The sequence below is a fragment of the Lygodium microphyllum genome, chromosome 24 (assembly GCF_053477565.2).
Source record: "Lygodium microphyllum isolate KBCC chromosome 24, Lygodium_microphyllum_v1.1.10, whole genome shotgun sequence".
Lineage (NCBI taxonomy): Eukaryota > Viridiplantae > Streptophyta > Polypodiopsida > Schizaeales > Lygodiaceae > Lygodium > Lygodium microphyllum.
Window position 1 is genome coordinate 127,693,155 of NC_141158.1, and position 19,217 is coordinate 127,712,371.

General features: G+C 35.7%; 1 non-coding gene across 1 annotated transcript; it reads left to right on the plus strand.

The window, feature by feature from the left end:
• The first annotated feature begins 986 nt into the window (after positions 1-986).
• On the plus strand, positions 987-1,072 carry LOC148015630 (small nucleolar RNA snoR77Y). Its single transcript, XR_015688548.1, has one exon. It is a non-coding gene; the product is annotated as a small nucleolar RNA snoR77Y (small nucleolar RNA).
• The last annotated feature ends 18,145 nt before the right edge of the window (positions 1,073-19,217 follow it).

Genomic DNA, 19,217 nt, shown 5'->3' on the forward strand with positions numbered 1-19,217 from the left:
GTGCGTTAAAGCTTGCCGATGGATGTAAATAGCCTTTATTATTGTTTTGTTTAAGAAAAATATTAACAAAGCTACGAAGATAATTATGCTGCCTCTCCAACATACATATTGTATAGCACTCATATAGCTTTGCACAATCTATGTTCATGTAATGAATATTTCCGCCTCCATTTTCTTTTGCAAAAGAATCTAACCATTGATAACATTTTGTTTGTCACAACAATATTAGCCTTTTAAGAAAAGCATTACCATCACAACCACATGTAGTTTATCGAACCACAAGTACATACCATGACTTGCAAAGATTATCATGTACAATCTAAGTGCCCATTGTAATTGGTACGACATTGGATGTTTGAAGATTTGGTGTGGGGACCATGACAAGATTGGGAAAATCGACCGATTTTTGGTACATGATAGCTACTATAGTGCCTTCAATTTCTTGAATACTATCAACACCACGGTAGACGTTGCACTCCATGGAATGTGTTGGCAAGTTTTGGTTCAAGACCAGTTAAGTTTGCTAGGTTCTCCACTAGCCAAAGGTTCTACAGTTTCTTTCCACGATCATCGTGTGGACCGCGGGCTCTTGTAGACGGACGAAACCCCCAAACTCACAAAACCCTAGCCAACGGATATAAAGATTTACCTAACATCGCCTTCTCCTCTTCCTGCTCTTACTCTCGCGCTCTCTCTGCGCCTGCGTCTATGCACGTTTTGTGACTCGAAAGAACGACAGATTTCTAATTCTTCCTCTCACGCAGGCTTGTGTGTACAACACTGCGATACTCCGTTCGCTGGTCGTTGAATGGTACGCCTGCTACAGCTAAGCTGGGTATGATCAATCCGGCGAGCTGCTCTCCTGTCTTCGGTCGTGAGTAGTCTCGCAATTTCCGTCCCCCACATCTTACACACTAGGTCTCTCTCTTTCGCGGTCGTTTGCGTCGCAGTCCTTTCCCACAGAAAGGAAGTTAACGTTCTCCATGGGACCTATGATGATAATATCATTTTTGGAATTACCGTCTGAGATGCAAACTGTGCTGTTAATCAAAGGCACTGTCTGAGGTCCTTAGTTGCGGTTCTCAAAGAGTATCCAGTGGCTTTAGGCTAGCCAGAGGCTTCAGCCCTAGGCATGCAAGCGTTGGAGTTTGCCCGTGGAAGCGGAAGCAAAGCTGTCACTGGACACAAATCTGAAGCTGCAAGAGGACTGAATACTGATGTGCCTGTTGCCGCACTGGACCTATTCCTTTCGCCATGCGCAATATGGTTTATCACTGATAATTACATTGATGGCGCTCTCATAGTTAAAATGAAAGTCTTGTGATGAAATTCCTTTGGTTAGGGCTCAGGCTCCCAAAATTGTTGAAAGTAGGCGGCAGTACCTTCGTGGGGTCGGAATAAATGGTGTCTGGCGTCGTTTCAACAGAAAGATCACCATGCTGCCTTGATAGGACTCTGGACTGGTTAGTGTCGTAATCACAACCTTCTGATATCAATCCGGTTATTTAGGTACTTGTGAAGGTTGGACTCCTTACTAGGGACGAAATGGGTAGGTCCAACGGTCGCAAGGGACCAAATGGGTAGGTCCAAAGGGTTTGATGAAATTGCTCTTGTCTCATTTTGCTCGTCGCATGGTACTTAAATTTTGTTTCAGAATGCAGGGTTGGGCAACTCCAAGGCATTGACACCTATCAATACTGGCCACCTAAATTGTAAGTTGGTAGATTGCATTTATGATTGCAGTCCAAATTTATAAATGCATTAAGAAAATTTGTATAAATGGGTTTTTGGCCATGAAATTATAGCATAATTTTTAGCCATCAATATCGAAGCATTCGATCATGGATTTGAAAGATGAGATAGTACGAGAGCCTTAGTTCTTGGGCTGATTTGTTTGTGGTTCTGGGTAGGGTGGAATGTGGGTAATGAGGTAGACTATTTTTTGTAATTTCTGAAAACAAGAAATTGTTACATTGAAGAAAACTTCTTTCTGGGTTTGATGGAAGTTGGGTAGTGAGGTAGATTAATATGTTACCCACTATTATTATTATTGTTATTATTATTATTATTTTGCAGTCTCTGAAAACAAGAAATTGTTACATCCAAGAGAAGTGCATAAATTGTGCTTTGAAATTGTTACGGCAAGTGATTGAAGATTACCTACATATGCTCTCAAGAGTAGGATGGATAACTGAATATGTAGTTAGTCATGTTGATTGTTTAATTCACTATGATAAGTTATTAAGCAATAGTGTAATAAATTTTTTAACTATGAAAACTGGGAAAGCAGTAGTTGTTATGATGTTGACATAGATATTGAAGATTATTGTAGCAAAGATCTTCATGCAATTAAATCAACACTAAATAATTAACAAGTGAATAAAGATATGGGCTATTGTGAAAAATATTATGTTGATTACTATTTGATTACTTGTTCAATTAGATGGTGACCATTACTTTGATAATATTTGGTATCTCTGTTGGCATTGTAATAGAGAGCTTTTTCACTTGTAGATTCAATAGGAAAAACAATTGTCGGATTACATACCCCACTTGTAGTAGTCCCTTGCCTTAAATCTTTTGATCCATGAATTGTGCAAGTGTCTTTGGTGTAAAGCCATTTTACTTTGAGGCTGAAATAAGATGTTGATTAGTATTGAATAGTGTAAGTATTTTAACCTTACACCACCTTTCATTCCACTGCTGGTTAGAAACCAAACACTCTAATAGTCAATGCTTTTGTACGATTTTAAATTTAAGTCGTTATCAAGTATTTCATAATTAATTGATTCGAAATCTTGTTGATAACGTTGCAATTGATGAAGTCTTAGTCTCTTTATATTAGTGATAATGATTTTTTGACCTACTTTGGGGAAAATATATAAGATGTCTTAAATTGCTTGTTCTTGATCTTTTCGATTGCTTGTTCTTGATCTTTTGATGAATAGGTTGTAAAATCTTTGATGTAAAAATTGTTTTTGATATGTAGAAAGTAAGTTTATAGTAGAGGATGAAGTTAGACTCCCAATTTGGAGTACAAATGCATTGAAAATGTAATTGGCCAAGCTTATCCTTTATTGATAAATGTCTAACATGTAAGTTTATACTTTAGAAATCAAAATGCAGAAAAATATTTGAACTTTTGTTTTTAATTTCCACCCCATCGCTTGCAAATGGAAGAAGTACATACCAACTAAGTGGTAAGCACACTAAAATGTGATACTTGTACTTTTACTCTTCACATAATGTTCTTCATTAAAATTTGCAAAGCAGCCTTCACCTTGATTAGATATGAATGCTAATGGTCTTAAAAAATAAGGCCAAAATGGGAAGGACCAAACTTTACTTTATAAAAAATTATTGTATAGTACCATTCAGGTTCACTATCTTACTATCTGAAAAATAGATCAAGTAGACCCACTTGTGGAGCAACAAGGCGATGAGATGATGGTATAAAAAATTGAGGTTCACTATCTTATGGTGTAGAAAATACGATATCTTACAATGCCAAAAGAGTGATAAATGGAGCCTCAAAAACTTCACCAACATGGAATATTCCTAAGGATTTTCCATGCTTATTGACATGAAGTGCTGAGTACGTTGCCCCATAAGGGTAGAAAATACGATATCTTACAATGCCAAAAAAGTGATAAATGGAGCCTCAAAAACTTCACCAACATGGAATATGCCAAAGGATTTTCCATGCTTATTGGCATGAAGTGTTGAGTACGTTGCCCCATTAGGATCCCAATAAGCTTACACACCTTTCACCTCAACATTAATGTCTCTTTAAATGACCTTTCAAAAAACTCCTATTTCAATTTAACATTGAGGCTTCCAAACCTGCAATCTTGTTATTTCATATGAACTAACTTTTAGGATGAAGAGTATCTTGAATCTCAGCCAAATGAGCTAATCCGCTTTGCAACCTAATTTATCGAACATACTCTTCCAAGGGCAAGAACATACTCTTTCAAGTCCTTGCCCCTAATACTAGGCTACCTCACACAACCATGAATAATTGTTTGGTTCTCCGTCCACTACCAAAAGATGTGCTAGCAAAACCTATTTTTCTACATGTGCCAACCATCCTAGTGAAACCTTCATGGACCACCATAGAAGGATTAGAAGCTCTACTATGCTAAATGATAAGTGGGTACCAATCTATCTATATTGTCATGCATCATAATATTGTCATGCATCATAATGTATGTTGTCCTACTTATCAAAAAAAAAAGAGTGAAAATTTACCCTAAAGTCCCAAGCTAATTCCCACCATCCACAAGAATATATTTGGTTACCAATTGAGACGATGTTCTACGAAATTTCTATGATCATTCATTGGATAAATTCTTGGCACCTAATTACCTTTGGACAGAACCTTTTGATACCATACAGTCGTTAAAGCATTAACATTTACAATTTATGTGATGATTGCTTGGAGTGAAAAGGGTATAATCAAATAGCCTTTCTCTTTTAGTTTGGACTTGTTGCATGGTATTTAAATTTTGGTTTTAGAAAATTTGAAGTTGGATATTCCCAATCATTTTATAAAATAGTAATCTTGTCATTTTAATTGTTTTGAACGAAGCGTTAACCATATTCTAGTCCTTGCATGCAAACGAAATTAGGATTTGTTGATCAAAGATCTAATGGATTGGTCTATTGAAGAGAAGTTCTTAAACAACATTCACTCTTCCCTTACCATTGTTGATAAATTAAAATCTTGCAAAAAATTTGTTTCTTTAAAACATTAAAAAATTGATAGTATGATTACTTTTGATACATTTTTAAAGAAATGAAGATTGCAATATCTTCGTGTAGATGGCATCTTGTTTTTTCCAAGAATGTTCATCGCCTTCATCCTCAATGGCTAGTATTGTGTTTTTTTTGTTGCTCCATTATTTCCTTCATAACCAAGAAAACACAAAACTCGTCTAACTCTTTGAAAACTTTTAGTTCATTTGTTGTTATGACTCATTGTTATGGACACACTTTAAAACCTAGAATAATCTCTGAAAAAGCTGTAAGTTTGGAAACTTGAAGTTTGATAAACACTCCTTTTTCACCTTACAAGCAATTGCATGCGAAGAAAATCCACCATTGACAAAACAAAACGAAGGGAGAAATCTACTATTGACTAAACAAAACAAAGGGAAAAACTTTCTTTTGGAAAAACTGTTACGTAATGTACCTCGAAATAAGAATACCTTTTTTGTTTTTTAAAAATTTTAGTGTTTCCAATACTTGAAACCCATGTGTAATGCTACCTAATGATAAAACGAGTAACATGTATGCAACATTCACCCCATAGCAAAAATTGGTGCAAGTAACATGTTTGCAACATTCATCCCATAGCAAATACTTGTACTAGAAAATTGACACCTCTCTATAAAATGAGTGACATGTATGAAAGATTCACCCCATTGCAATACCTTTTTAAAGAAATTTGTGGGGATGATATCCACACTAGATTCTCAAACATTGCTAGCTATTAAGATGTTTCTTTTAGCGCCCATTTGGTTCCTTTATTGTAGACATTTTGGGCCGCCTAGCTACTTAAAAAGAAAAGTTAACCAGCAAGAAGAGTTTTCACTTTTTATAGCTACAATAAAAGATAGTTTGAGGCCTTACTGAATGTAGTAAAATTATGCAAAATCACTTTTTATAGCTGCAATAAAGGATAGTTTGAGGCCTTATCGAATGTAGTAAAATTATGCAAAATTTCTCAAGACTTTTAAAATTATTTTTTTCACTTTGTATAGCCACATCGAAGTAGTAAAATTATGCAAATCTTCTCGAAACTTTTAATTTTTTTTTTCACTTTGTATAGCCATAATGAAGTAAAGTTTGTAAAGCCACAATCAAGTAAAGTTTGAGATCTAATCAAATGTAGTGAAATTATGCAAATCTCCTTTAAATTGTTGCCAATTAATTAGATATTAGTTTTGTTTTTTGGTTGGAAATAAATTAGTTAAATGTCAAAGCTTGCGTAGAGTTGTTGAGATGGAATCATATTTTTTTACTACAACTAACTCAACACATGGTTCTTCTACAAGGTCCATCCAAATAATTGGTACCAAGCGTATTTGAGAAAATTGTGTGCTTGCAAAGGCAAATGTTGCGTTAGGTATTGCCCAAGCAAAAATTAAATGACGATAAAAGTAAATCTCGTTGATGAATTGACAAAGAAACCTCATTATACTTGATTTTTTGAATTTTCTAAAGGATAAGAAAAGTAAGAAAAAGCCCTATATATTTTTGGAGTAGTAAGATATATTGAAGATTATGCAAAAATACATCCTTGAAGCAAGGAATATATTTTTGGAGTAGTAAGATATATATTGAAGATTATGCAAAAATACATCCTTGAAGCAAGGAATGTAAATGGATGAGTATTACCGTAGTGGTAAACCAATGGATTTTGGATACTCAAGCAGGCATATTATGATGGGGTAGTGAGGATTTGTTAGAAGTATTATTTTTCATGTTATGGTTCTACAATGATTGTGATATGGAACAACTAATTCAATGTGTGCAATGTTCAATGTATTCAGATATGGTTGGAAATATGCCAAATCTTATATGTGGCGGCCTTGGCTTCATGTTGAGAGCTTGGCTTCATGTTGAGAGCACAAAGTAAGATGCCTAGTACAAATGCTTAGTTTGGTTATGATTCTTGATTATGCAAATGCTTAGTTTGGTATTAGTTTTGATGCAAATTCAACAAATGACTCACTAGCAAAATACTATGATGAAGGTGGAAACGGAGTAAAGATCGAGTTCATCAACGATGCATAAGATATATTAAAAGCTTTAATTTTTCATTCAACAATTTTATAGTCTTTTAGGGCGAAACTTAACCAAGCCCTTGAAGATTGCGAGGGGTGGTTATATTTAATTAGATGATAGATCGTATCACAAGCCTAGTGTCTAGAAAACGATTTGTGGGTATTTTTTTGGTGACATTATTTGTCTGAAGCATTATTTTTCATGCTATGGTTGGACAATGATTGTATATGAGAATGTATGGCACAAATACTTCTGGTTTGTCGTAACTAATGCGTTGTGTGCATGGCTTAATGTATTTAGGTATGGTTGGAAATATGCGAAGTCTTATGTATGGTGATAATGGCTTGAAGCCTAGAGCACAAAGTTACATGTTTGGTGTTACATCTACACCCTCTAATGCTTGTGGGCCTCCAAGAATGAATGTTGATTATCTAAATGCGAAGTTTGGTATTGGTTTTGATGTAAATTCATTAAATGGACTCATTTTTTCAACATTCAATGTCCCAATTGCAAAACATTATGATGAGAATCAAATTGTAGTGAAGTTTGAGCTCGTTAATGGTGCTTAAGATAGGTAGAAAGGTTTGACTTCCATAGTAATTTTGGTGAAACTTCACCACAGAGTACTTGAAGATTGCAAGGGGTAGTGATATTTGGTTGTATGGATTTGAAAAAACGTGTATCATAAGCTACACATTAGATTAAAAGATGTGTCTAAGATAGGTTTTAGTAGAACTTCTGGATTGTAGGAGTTTTTTGTTATTTCTTTTGGATTGACAAATGCTTTTGATTGCTTTCAATTGGATGATAGATCATATTTTCAAGTTTAATAGATGATTTATGAGTACTTTCTTAGATGACATGATTGTTTACTCGAAAAATGAGATAGAGAATAGAAATGTCAATGAAATGTGCAAGTATAGACAGATTGTCAATGACAAGAAAAAATTATCTTGCATAAAATCTACTTTTTGGGCATATTATAATGATTAATGATATTTGTATGGACCTTGCACATGTTGAGGTAAAATGGATGATCATGGCTACTTGTAAGAAATGTGCATGAAATCCATAGCTTATTGGGTTTATGTATAAGATAAACTGAAATCCATAGCGATCTATAAGACAGACTGAAAGCTTTGCCTCTGTAGTTTGATAAAGCCTTTTCAAGGGGAACTTAACAGAAGCCTTGAAGATTGCAAGGGACAACTAAAATTAGTTGTATAGATTTGAAAAATGGGTTTTATGTTATGCATTTTGAACTTGCAAATGCTCTTGTCACATTTAATTTTCAAATCTAATAGATGATTTGTGGATACTTTTTTTGATAACATGATTGTTTATTCAAAGAAAGAGACAGTATAGAAAATACTAGGACATTGTTTTCAACGAATTGTGGAGCATAGAGTGCTTGATAATGACAAGAAAAGTTAATTTTTCTTATATAAAATCTACTTTTTGGGGCATATTTTATCGATTGATGGTATTCGTATGGACCTTGCACATGTTGAGATAATATGATTATGGTCACCTTCGAGGAATGTGCATGAAATACACAACTTCTTAAGTTTATGTTTTCACTATATGAAATATGTGAGCAGGTTTGTTGAAAGAAGCGATAAAAATTTCAGCATTTGAAAAATCTCTCATAGTTTCATGTGATGTATGTTGTAAGATCATTGAGAATATTATCTATGTAAGACCAATTGTGGATCTATGAGAAAGAGTTATAATTTATATAATATCTATGTGAAAAAATTATTCATTGGGGGTTGCTTTTATAGTACAGATAACGTTTTTCAAGAAACATATGAGATGCGAAAATTTTCCTTAATGTTTCATTTTCACATTGTATATATTGATGGTAAAATGAACGTTGTGTTGATGCATTGCTGTGATAAGCCACAAATTTTAGTTCCTAGTATGGTTTATCATATTGAGTTGGATGCATAAAAGAGCAATATATTGTTGATTTAAACTTTGTTAGTGTTTATGATAGCCTTTGTAATGGCCAAAGATATAAACACTTTATGCTAAAACAATGGATTTCTAATGATGTATGGATGAGTTATTATTAAATGTCATGCTCCTTCGTATCCAAGAGACATAGAGATATTGATACCACGGTTAAGGCAGCGCAACATTTTTTTAATTGGCCAGCTTTGAGGGATGATGTAGAAGAGTTTATTAAGACATGTCTAGTATCCTAAAAGATAAAGCATGATAGGCCTTGTATCGTATACGAGACAAGAAATTAAAGATTGATTATATAGCACGATTATTTTTGTAACACATCGTTAAGTATCTTGGTATGCCAGAGTCGATCATTAGTGATCAAGACCCTTAGATGATAGCTTTATCTTGGAAGGGGTTGTTTGAGAATATGGGTATCATGCTAAAATTCTCATTCTCTTGTCATCCACGGTTGAGTTTGAATACAACGGATTACATTGTTCTACGAGTATAACTCCATTTCAGGTGATTGACAATGGCAAGAAGGTACAACCTATTCTCTAAACTAAGGATAAGATTATTTTTGTGACACATCGTTAAGTATCTTGGTATGTCAGAGTCGATCATTAGTGATCAAGACCCTTAGATGATAGCTTTATCTTGGAAGGGGTTGTTTGAGAATATGGGTATCATGCTAAAATTCTCATTCTCTTGTCATCCACGGTTGAGTTTGAATACAACGGATTACATTGTTCTACGAGTATAACTCCATTTCAGGTGATTGACAATGGCAAGAAGGTTCAACCTATTCTCTAAACTAAGGATAAGATCTTTAAGGTTGATTGTTCTGTGGAAAACTTGGATATAGCTTATGCAAAAATAAAGCGTGCTCTGCAATGTATTGTTATGTTTTGAAAAGGCAGAGCTGAAAAAGATGAAAGGAAGAGAGATTGTATATGGGTCCTAAGTATTAATGAAGATTAGCAATGTGGCATTTCGATTAAAATTACCTTCATATTGACGGACACAATGCCTTTCATGTAAGTTTGTTGAGACATTTTCATGGTGATTTGCTAAAGGATATATTTGTTGAAATCGAGCTTGCAATTTATAATCAACTTGAAAACTAATTATGGTCACTTTTGGGATCAGTAGATTAGTGATTAGTTTGTAATCAGATTATGCTCATTTTTCAATGGTTTGCATATGGTTCATTGGGCAACACTATCATATGGTTCGGTTTTGCCAAATGAGTTGAGCTCATGAGAAATAGACATGTCACATCATAATTATGGAATGGTTAAACAATAGTGTATACAATGTTGTGTTAAGTATAATGCCTTGTGAAAATTTCATCACTTTTTTACTTTTGATGCATTTAGAAGTGTAAGTATATGGTTAAGTATTTTTGAAATCTCACTTAATATGTGGATTAATTTTTAATCATACGATCAAGTAAATATTGCACATATCAAGTGTAACTGGGATTAGAATAAATTTACGAGTTCGAGACCTAAGGAAATCACGAAACGTGAAAGGCAAAAGGTGTTGTAAGTTACGTTGCATAGGTACTTGGTGGTATTTGGTGCCAATTGTTGGCTTAGGTCATTCATTTGGCCATAAGTGTTAGTTGATGACTCTAGGGAAGTGGCGTTTAATGTTACATAATGTAATTATCGGCTAGCTTGATTGTTTTCAAGGCATTGAAATAATTATCAAGATTGAAAAAGGTCTTTAGAGGTTGAAGAGGTATTTTAGTAATCGGCTTTTTGCAAAATAGAAGAAGAAGGTGTCGGTTTGATTTGTAGCCATTGGAGGACCTTCTAAGATAGTTAGGGGTAGGAGAATATCAATCAATAGCAGGTGATTGGATCTATAGGTTGTTGAGACATCGTAATAGCAATAAAAGACATTTTTTTAATTTTGCAAAGAAAGCTTGAATTTTCTCTCTCCTCACCATTCTGTCATCTCCTAGCCTTTTTATAGCCTTGCATTGAAGATTACAACGTCGAGATCACCAGAGGTTGAGAAATATCAACTTTCTTTGTTGTAAATCCTAATGTACAATAGAAATTAGGATTTAACTGTAGCTTTGGGAAGTGTGTTAAAATTAGAAGCTCAAAGACTTATATTTAATAGGTCTGAAGTTATTTTTAGCATTTTCAAGTAAAGGAACCAATAAATCATTGAATTTGGTGCATTTTTCATCTCCTTCAAAGCAGTTGAAGGAGAATTTATTACCCGAATGAAGGGAAAAATCACATTCAAGACTTGCTCGTCATTTTGGATAGCAAGGGGAGTTGCAATACCAAAAGGGATTGGGAGAATCCCATTGTACATCAAGTTTCTCTTCTATTAAATGAAATAAATATTAAAAGAAGGGGCGTCAATTTTGGGGTCAATAAGATGTCTAATTTTTTTGAATTTGTTAATTGCTGTAAATAGTGCTTAATTAGGTTATTTACCACCCTATTTGAGGAGAAAAGTTTGTTACATTTTCCTTGAGGCTATGCTTATCAATGAATTTTTTCCTTTGAGCATCCAATTATTTTTCAAATATTGTTATTAAAACTTTAAGATAGACGACAATTTGTTATGGGCTCACTAGGAAGAATGAAACGAACCCATCATTATGCAACCAACAAATGTAGCAAGGGTAATCAATGAATGCTCTTATATAGGGGTCTTTTTTACAATTTTGTTATGGATTCACCAAGAATGGGATGAATCTATTACTTCTGGTAGCTTTTATATGTGCATATATTGTTTGTCCTGTCTAATTTATACTCTCCAGGGTCTTGAAAATGGAGTTTTATATCTCCAAAAACTTTTGATCTTTCCCTTAATGTCGTTTCTATGGCTTCTTTCAAATATTTATTGTTTTGGAGGAGATTGATCGTGAATCGAAATATTAATAATATGAAGAAGATCACTTCTAAATCTAGTAGATCCATCATTGGTTTGTTTGCTAATATTGATCGATCGCGTGAAGAAGAGCACTTCTATATTGTGTAGCTCCATCATTGGTTTGCTTGCCTCGAGTGTCCATCTTATTGTGACTCTTCAACATTCCAATAGCACCATTTCAACATAATTGATTCATTGATCACTACAATTTGTATCCTGTGCTTGGCTTATCTAACATTCTTCTACATTGTTCATGAGCTCCCTTCGCGAAAGGTGGTATTCAACAGAAAAGGTGGCCAACCATGATACATCCTACCCATCACAACTAGCTTGAAAGTTTGGAGGAGAGGCCCATGGTACAAGGATGCAATTCTAATGAGTAGCATCACTTTTATACTATACTAGCTGCCATGCCTCATCATTTGGATAAACCCTATCCAAGTGAATGTCACTAAAGATCATCTTTTTGCATGCCATGCAATGTGTATTGTAGCTTAGTTTTGTCTTGCATCAAAGGAGGATCTTGTAGTTTCCAAGGGTAGTTAGTCCTAGTTCTCGACCAGCATGTTTCCTAACATGCCTTTCAACTTGTCATGTCCATGTGATGCTGTATTCTAGTAATTTTCTAGTAGGGTAGAGGGCAAATAGAGTGCCACATGGAGAGAAGGTGTTAAATTGGACTTGCATGAATCTATGAAGCCTAATGTAGATTGCTCAGTGGAAAAGAAAAGTGATGATGGGGGGTTAGAAGGGACAAAACTAGTGCTATTTATAACCAATCACAAGCTCCTATATGCAAATCTTCATCTAATCAACTATTGAGAAACCTTGCAAAAGTTGTCCATCTATGGAGGGGTGGTTTGTAGAAATTTTCTATTGGAACTCATATCTTAGTGTGTTTTTAGGCTTTTTGATTTGCCCCACGCATTAGCACATGCAAGTGATATAGTTAAGGCATAGGAATCTTCACTCTAATTGCTAACATTAAGCTTGCTTGCTTCATCAACTCTAATAATCAAGGGATTAATCAAATCTACTCCAAATATCAATGTGTCCCCTTGGCCCTTGCCACATTCTTGTATCAAAGCTATGTACCCAAGATTGGTAAAATCATGGGATTGAGTAATATTGAGCTGAATGTCTTAGAGTGCCATAAATGTTGGCTTGTACTTTCTCATCACACAAGTAACATACCTCGTCTGAGCATGGCTCATGTGCATACCATGTGATCATAGTAATCGTTCTTGACATTTTATCCACAGAGGAGGTAGGCCTTAGAATCCATAAATTCATCTTCTTTTTTGTTAAGGGAACATAGGAATTCCTATCCACAAAAGGGGTTCTAGCAAACTTTTTGATAGAAACCCTCTTTTCGTTAAGTGAAGAAACAACAGAAGCAAATTTGGTTGGTGAAAGATGCTTTATTTTACACGGAAAAATTTGATTCAACAAAAATATGCAAAACTTTCTTTGTTGCTTTTAAGGATGAAAGATTTCTTTCCACACACTTCTATTGCTAATGTGAAAACCCATGGTAGACCCCCAAATCTCTACAACTTCCACCACCTTAGTGTGAATTCAGCCCTTGATGTTCGATAGCAGGTATGGTGCTGGGTCTTTATTTTCCTCACTTGTAACAACCCCAGGTCTTATCATTGACATTTGGCTCCTTCCTCATTTGTTTAGGAGAAATTACATTAGCTCGTTTAGAGCTATTATGGATAAATCCATTTATGGGTATGCATTGCAAGCTAATTACTAGGGTTTTATAGCTATGCTCTTATAGGTGCACTCATGATGTGTTTCTTGGCAATAGAGCTTTAATACCTTTATTAATATTAATAACATTAAAAAGAGTGTTTTGTGCACAAAATTGGTCCCAAGACCATCATGCACATGATGTATGTGTCTTAGCTCTTTTAGAGCTATTATGGATAAATCCACATATGGCTCCTATATTGCAAGCCAATTACCAGTTAGATGAAATTTGCAAACAATCTTGAAATTAAATGGCCCTTAAAATGCGTTGGGGTCTCAACCATTTTCATCTTAATGATGCGAACATGGATGTAAACTTTGCTCTTAGAGGTGAGCTCGTGATGTGTTTCTTGGAAATATATATTTAATACTTTTATTCATATCCATAACATCAAAAAAGTTTTTTGTAATGAAGCATTCAACCAAGAAAGGAAATCTAACTAAACTGAAATAGACATAAAATAACAAAGAACTATTGCACAAAGAGATCTTGCCATGTATTAATGATGAGAGTTCCAAAGAATACATGACAGCCATGGTTGATGCTTCACCTAACAAGAAGGAAGCTAACTTCAAGAAAGTGAACAGTAAAATTTTTATGAATGAGCCAAAAGATGTCTACTCTTAGCCTCTTGCCTTCTTTATCCTAAGTCCTCATCTCCAAAGTTAAGGGCACATTTCCATAGGCAAGGGTTAAATTTACGAGGGCTGGAAATTACAAGGTATGGAATTAGCATGATTCCAAATTACAAAAATATCAAAGTATTTTTCTTTTATGAGAAACCATCCTGTCCTAAGATGGTTTTGTGCTCAAAACCAAGGATAAATGGACCAAATCCAAGCCAAGGATGATCGTAATCATGTCCATGTAGCTTCGATACGAGAGGAAAGCACTTTCCATATAAGAGAGACCTTTATGTATACCAAATTGTGAGTAAACTGGCTGCTGTCCAACTAGGGCTGATTTACAAAAACTGTCATAACTTTTGATAGAGTGGTTCAAATAACATATATGAAGTATAGAAATTAAGTATACAATCCTTAGTATCACCCATGACATCAAAATCAATTTTTAATAACCAAGGAAATTCATTCACATAAGTGGATGGTTGCCAAGAAGATTCCTCTATAGGTAAGCTCCTCCATTTAATAAGGTACTTAGTAAGAGTGTGATTTTTGAGCACTTTTTCTCTATTTCCAATAATACTTTCAGGTTCATATATGACAAGTCTTGCTTCATCCATTGGTGACAACTCTTCCAATACTTGCACTTCAGGTCCAACATACTTCTTAAGCTGTGAAACATGAAATACATCATGTATTCTAGTGGAAGAAGGTAGTTGAAGCTTATAAGCAAGCTCTCCAACTTTATCCACTACCAAATATGGTCCATAAAATTTGTGAGCAAGCTTATTGTTCCCACCCTTCAATGAAGCGTAGTGTGTCCTGGGCACTTTAAGAAATACGCAATCTCCAAATTTGAAGTCCAAATGTCTTCTCTTCTCATTTGCATAGGCTTTCATTACTTCTTGTGCTTTTCTTATGCTGTCCTTGCATTGTCTGATGAGCGTTTCCATCCTTTCTAACTCTTCCTTTGCTTGGGGATTGACATCTTCATGAAAAAAAGCTAATGGGCTTTGGACTTTGTACCCATAAAGTGCTTCAAATGGGGATATACATATGCTTATGTGATGCGTAATGTTATAACAAAATTTAGCAAGGTGGATCCAACGATCCCATAAAGCTTGTGTGCCATGACAATAATGCCTAAGGTAGACTTCCACCCATTGATTGACTCTTTCCGTTTGCCCATCGGTTTGGGGGTGTGAGGCTGTACTAGGAGTGAAAATACCCATAGAAGAGAATAGACTTCTCCAAAAGTTGCCCATAAATTTTTATTTCTATTCGATACTATTCTCATTGGCATACCATGCAGCTTGAACACACTTTCCATAAATTGCTCAGTCACTTGCCTTGCTGAATATTGTATTTTGGTTGGAATAAAGTGGGTTGATTTAGTCAATCTATCTAAACCACATAGATATTATTCCATCCATGACTAGTAGTAGGTAAACCCATTATAAAGTCCATGGAAATGTCGGTCCATTTGCCTGTAGGGATGGGTAAAGGCTAAAGGAGTCCGGTTGGTAATAGAGTGGAGTCCTTGTTTTGTTGGCACTCTAAACACTTGGATACATGCTCCTTGACGTCCTTCCATAAACCCTTCCAATAAAAACTTTTATGGACCTTATCAAAGGTCTTGAAAAGACCCAAATGTCCAGCCATTGGTGATGAGTGCATCTCATGGAGCACTTTCAGCTTGAATTTACTGTTAGAAACCAAGTACACTTTATCCTTAAAACCATAAGAATCCATTATGCACTTTGAAATTTGGAAATTCTTCATCATGTCCTTGCTGTAATTTCTGTAAAATCTGGACAGCATGCTCATCTAGCACATATTCTTCTTGGATGTTTATCCAATCCTTATAAACTGTAGACACTGTAGATAAACTACATGCCCACATTCTAGATAATGCATCAGCCACAATGTTATCCTTTCCAGCCATATATGCTATTTCAAAATCATATGACTGCAAGCTAGCTAGCCATCTCTTTTGCTTGAGAGAAAGGTTGGGCTATGAGAGAAAATACCTCAACACCCTATGATTGCTTTTGACTTTAAAATGTGTTCCATAAGAGATAATGATGCCATTTCTTGATTGCATGTAGAATAGCAAGTATCTCTTGCTCGTATACATGCATCTCTCTCTCTTTATCATCGAATTTTCCACTCTCAAATGCAATGACACCATGCTCTTGAACCAAAATAGCCCCTAAACCTCTACCACTAGCATCTGCGCAGATGGTAAAAGTCTTGGAAAAATCAGGGCAAACTAGTATTGGTGCTGAAACAAGCAATTGCTTCAGCTCATTAAAGCTCTTGTCGGTGATTTAATCCCAAAGGCCTATTTTTTTTAGCTGATCGGTAAGAGGAGTTGCAATATGGGCATAATTCTTCATAAACCTATGGTAAAAAGATGATAATCCAGGAAAACCTCTTAAAGAAGTAGCATTAGTTGGGGTAGGCCATTCTTTGATGCATTGCACCTTCTTAGGATCCACTTTGATTCCATATTCTCCCACTATATGACCCAAGTATTCAACTTCCTTTTTCATAAATAAACACTTAGTTGCCTTGGCAAATAGTTTGTACTTCCTCAATATATCGAAGACTTCTTTTACATGCTATAAATGGTCCTCTTTGCTCTTGCTATAGATTAAAATGTCATCAAAGAACACCAAAACTGTTTTAAATAGCAAGGGTTGAAGTATCTTATTCATAAGAGATTTGAATGTGGTTGGAGCATTGGATAAACCAAAAGGCATAACCATGAATTGATAGATGCCTCTTTTCGTCCTAAAGGCTGTTTTAAAATCATCCCCTTCCTTCATGCGTATTTGATAATACCTTGATCACAAGTCAATCTTGGAGAACACCTTAGTATCCTTCAATTCATCTAGGAGGTCATCTATTCTAGGTATTGGATACCTATTCTTGATAGTGACCTTGTTAAGATCGTAGTAGTCGATACACATGCGAAAAGAGCCATATTTCTTTTTTACAAGAAGGACCGAAGAGGCAAAAGGCAATTGGCTTAATAAGACCCATTTCTAATAGCTCTTTCACTTGGCGCTGTACCTCTTCCCTTTCCACCCTGGAGAGGCGATATGGTGGTTTGTTAATGGGCTTGGTGTTGGGCAGCAAGTCTATAGGATAATCCGCTTCTCTTTTGGGAGGAAGAGAAGTAGGTGGCTGAAAAATATCATCATAATCCTTCAGCAACTTGCAAAGACAGGGATCTATATCATTGGTAGAAGGAGAGGACTGATCCTCATCAATCTTTGAAAGAACAATAGTAAACATGCATGCTTTTGCATTTATATCTTTTTTAATCTTCTTGGGGCTGATCACCTCTATTTTCTTCTTCTCAACACCATGTAGGATTACTTGTTATCCACACCATTGAAATTCCATTTCAAGCTTGTTAAGATCCATAGTAAATCTGCCCAAAGGTTTCAGCCAATTGTAGCCAAGTATAATGTTAATGGGACCCATTTCTAATGAGATCAAACTCACTGATGTAGTGCACAATGGAGATAGAGTGATAGGAACATTTGGATAGCATTGATTACTATTTTCAAAGTCTCCATTGGCCACTTGGATTTTTAGGGAAGAAGGCATATCCTGTGTACTTAATTTCAATCCATTGAGTGATTTGGAATTAATAAAACTATGTGTGCTACCCATATCAATGAGTATGTGAGCAGTCCTTCCATTGATTTGGCCTTTGAGGCATAGGGTATTGTCCCCTCTTGAACCACTCCATGCGTCATTTGACATGGAACATATCGAGGGATGTAAATTAGTCCAAGAATCATCCATGTAATGACCGACCGGATCAAAAGGAAAGCCATCCATTGGAGCATAAAACTCGTCAAGGATACTCTCTTTATTTTCATGCATCTCTTCTTGAGTAGTAGAGCCTTTAAGCCGTGCTAGACTTCCCTCAATAGGTTCAACATCAGAATCATATTCAAAAATCATACTAACCTTCAAATTCTTAGCCTTACACTTGGACTTATGGTCGGGTGACCATTTCTCCCCGCACTTGAAGCATAGGCCCTTGGCATATATTTCTTTGAGCTTGTCATTAGACACATGCTTGCCTTGGGTAGGGGCTAAAATTTTGGCACTAATATCAGTCATTTTTTCATCAAACTTATTTTTAGCATTAGTTCTGAAATTGCTGCCCTATTTTGGCCCATAAACAGTGGGAAAAGTTGGTATCTTGATGTAGGTATTGCTGTGAATATTTATTGGCTTCCCACCATGGTGAAAATAAGTCCTTGCATGCCCATAATGGCTTGATGTCTTTGGGAATTGTGTAGGCTGAAATAAATGCCCTGTCTTTGGCTGGAAACTCTTGTATTTCTGCCCATAACGCTCATCCAATTGAATGGCAGCTTGCAAAGATGTAAGCTTCATGGCTCCAACTTCGGATGATAAGGTAGACTCCAAACCAAATATATACTTGTTCAATTTGGCACTATCGGAGACTCCATGAACATACATTGAGAGGTTTAAAAACTGATTTGAATACTCTCTAACCAAAAGACCATGTTACTCAAGGGCGTACCATTTCTTTTCCAAGCGCTCTTTTTCAATGGGAGAGACGAAGACTTCAATCATAGCATTCTTTAGTGCTTCCCAAGATAAGAAGTCATGCCCAATTCTAGTCATATATCTCCGCCAAGTATGTGCATAGCCTTCTAAATGAAGGGCTGCAAACTTCACTTTGGCATTTTCGGGCCTTGGATAAAGGAAAAAGTACATCTCCGATTTGTCAAACCACTCCTCCAACTATGTAGGTGAAGGATTCTTCCCTTTGAAATTTGAGATGACAATTTTCTCTTTATACTCTCTCTCATATTGAGGTGGTTGCCCATTGTGGTGATGCTGTCAATTATGGTGTTGCTGTCCAAAAGAGTTACCAAATGAGCCTTGCCTAGGGAATTTATTATTCCAAGTTCCTTCTGCAAATGGGGTTTGCTATCCATACTGCTTATCATGACCTTGTGGCTGGAAATAATGTCCTTGAGGTTGAAAATGAGTGTTACCCATATTGAAAGGTTGCCCATGGTACCCTTGATGTTGTCCATGCATATGAGTATTAAATGGTGGTTGCTGCCCATTGTTTTGTTGAGGCCAACCATGATTGGATAAAGGGCTTGGCCTATTAGGCT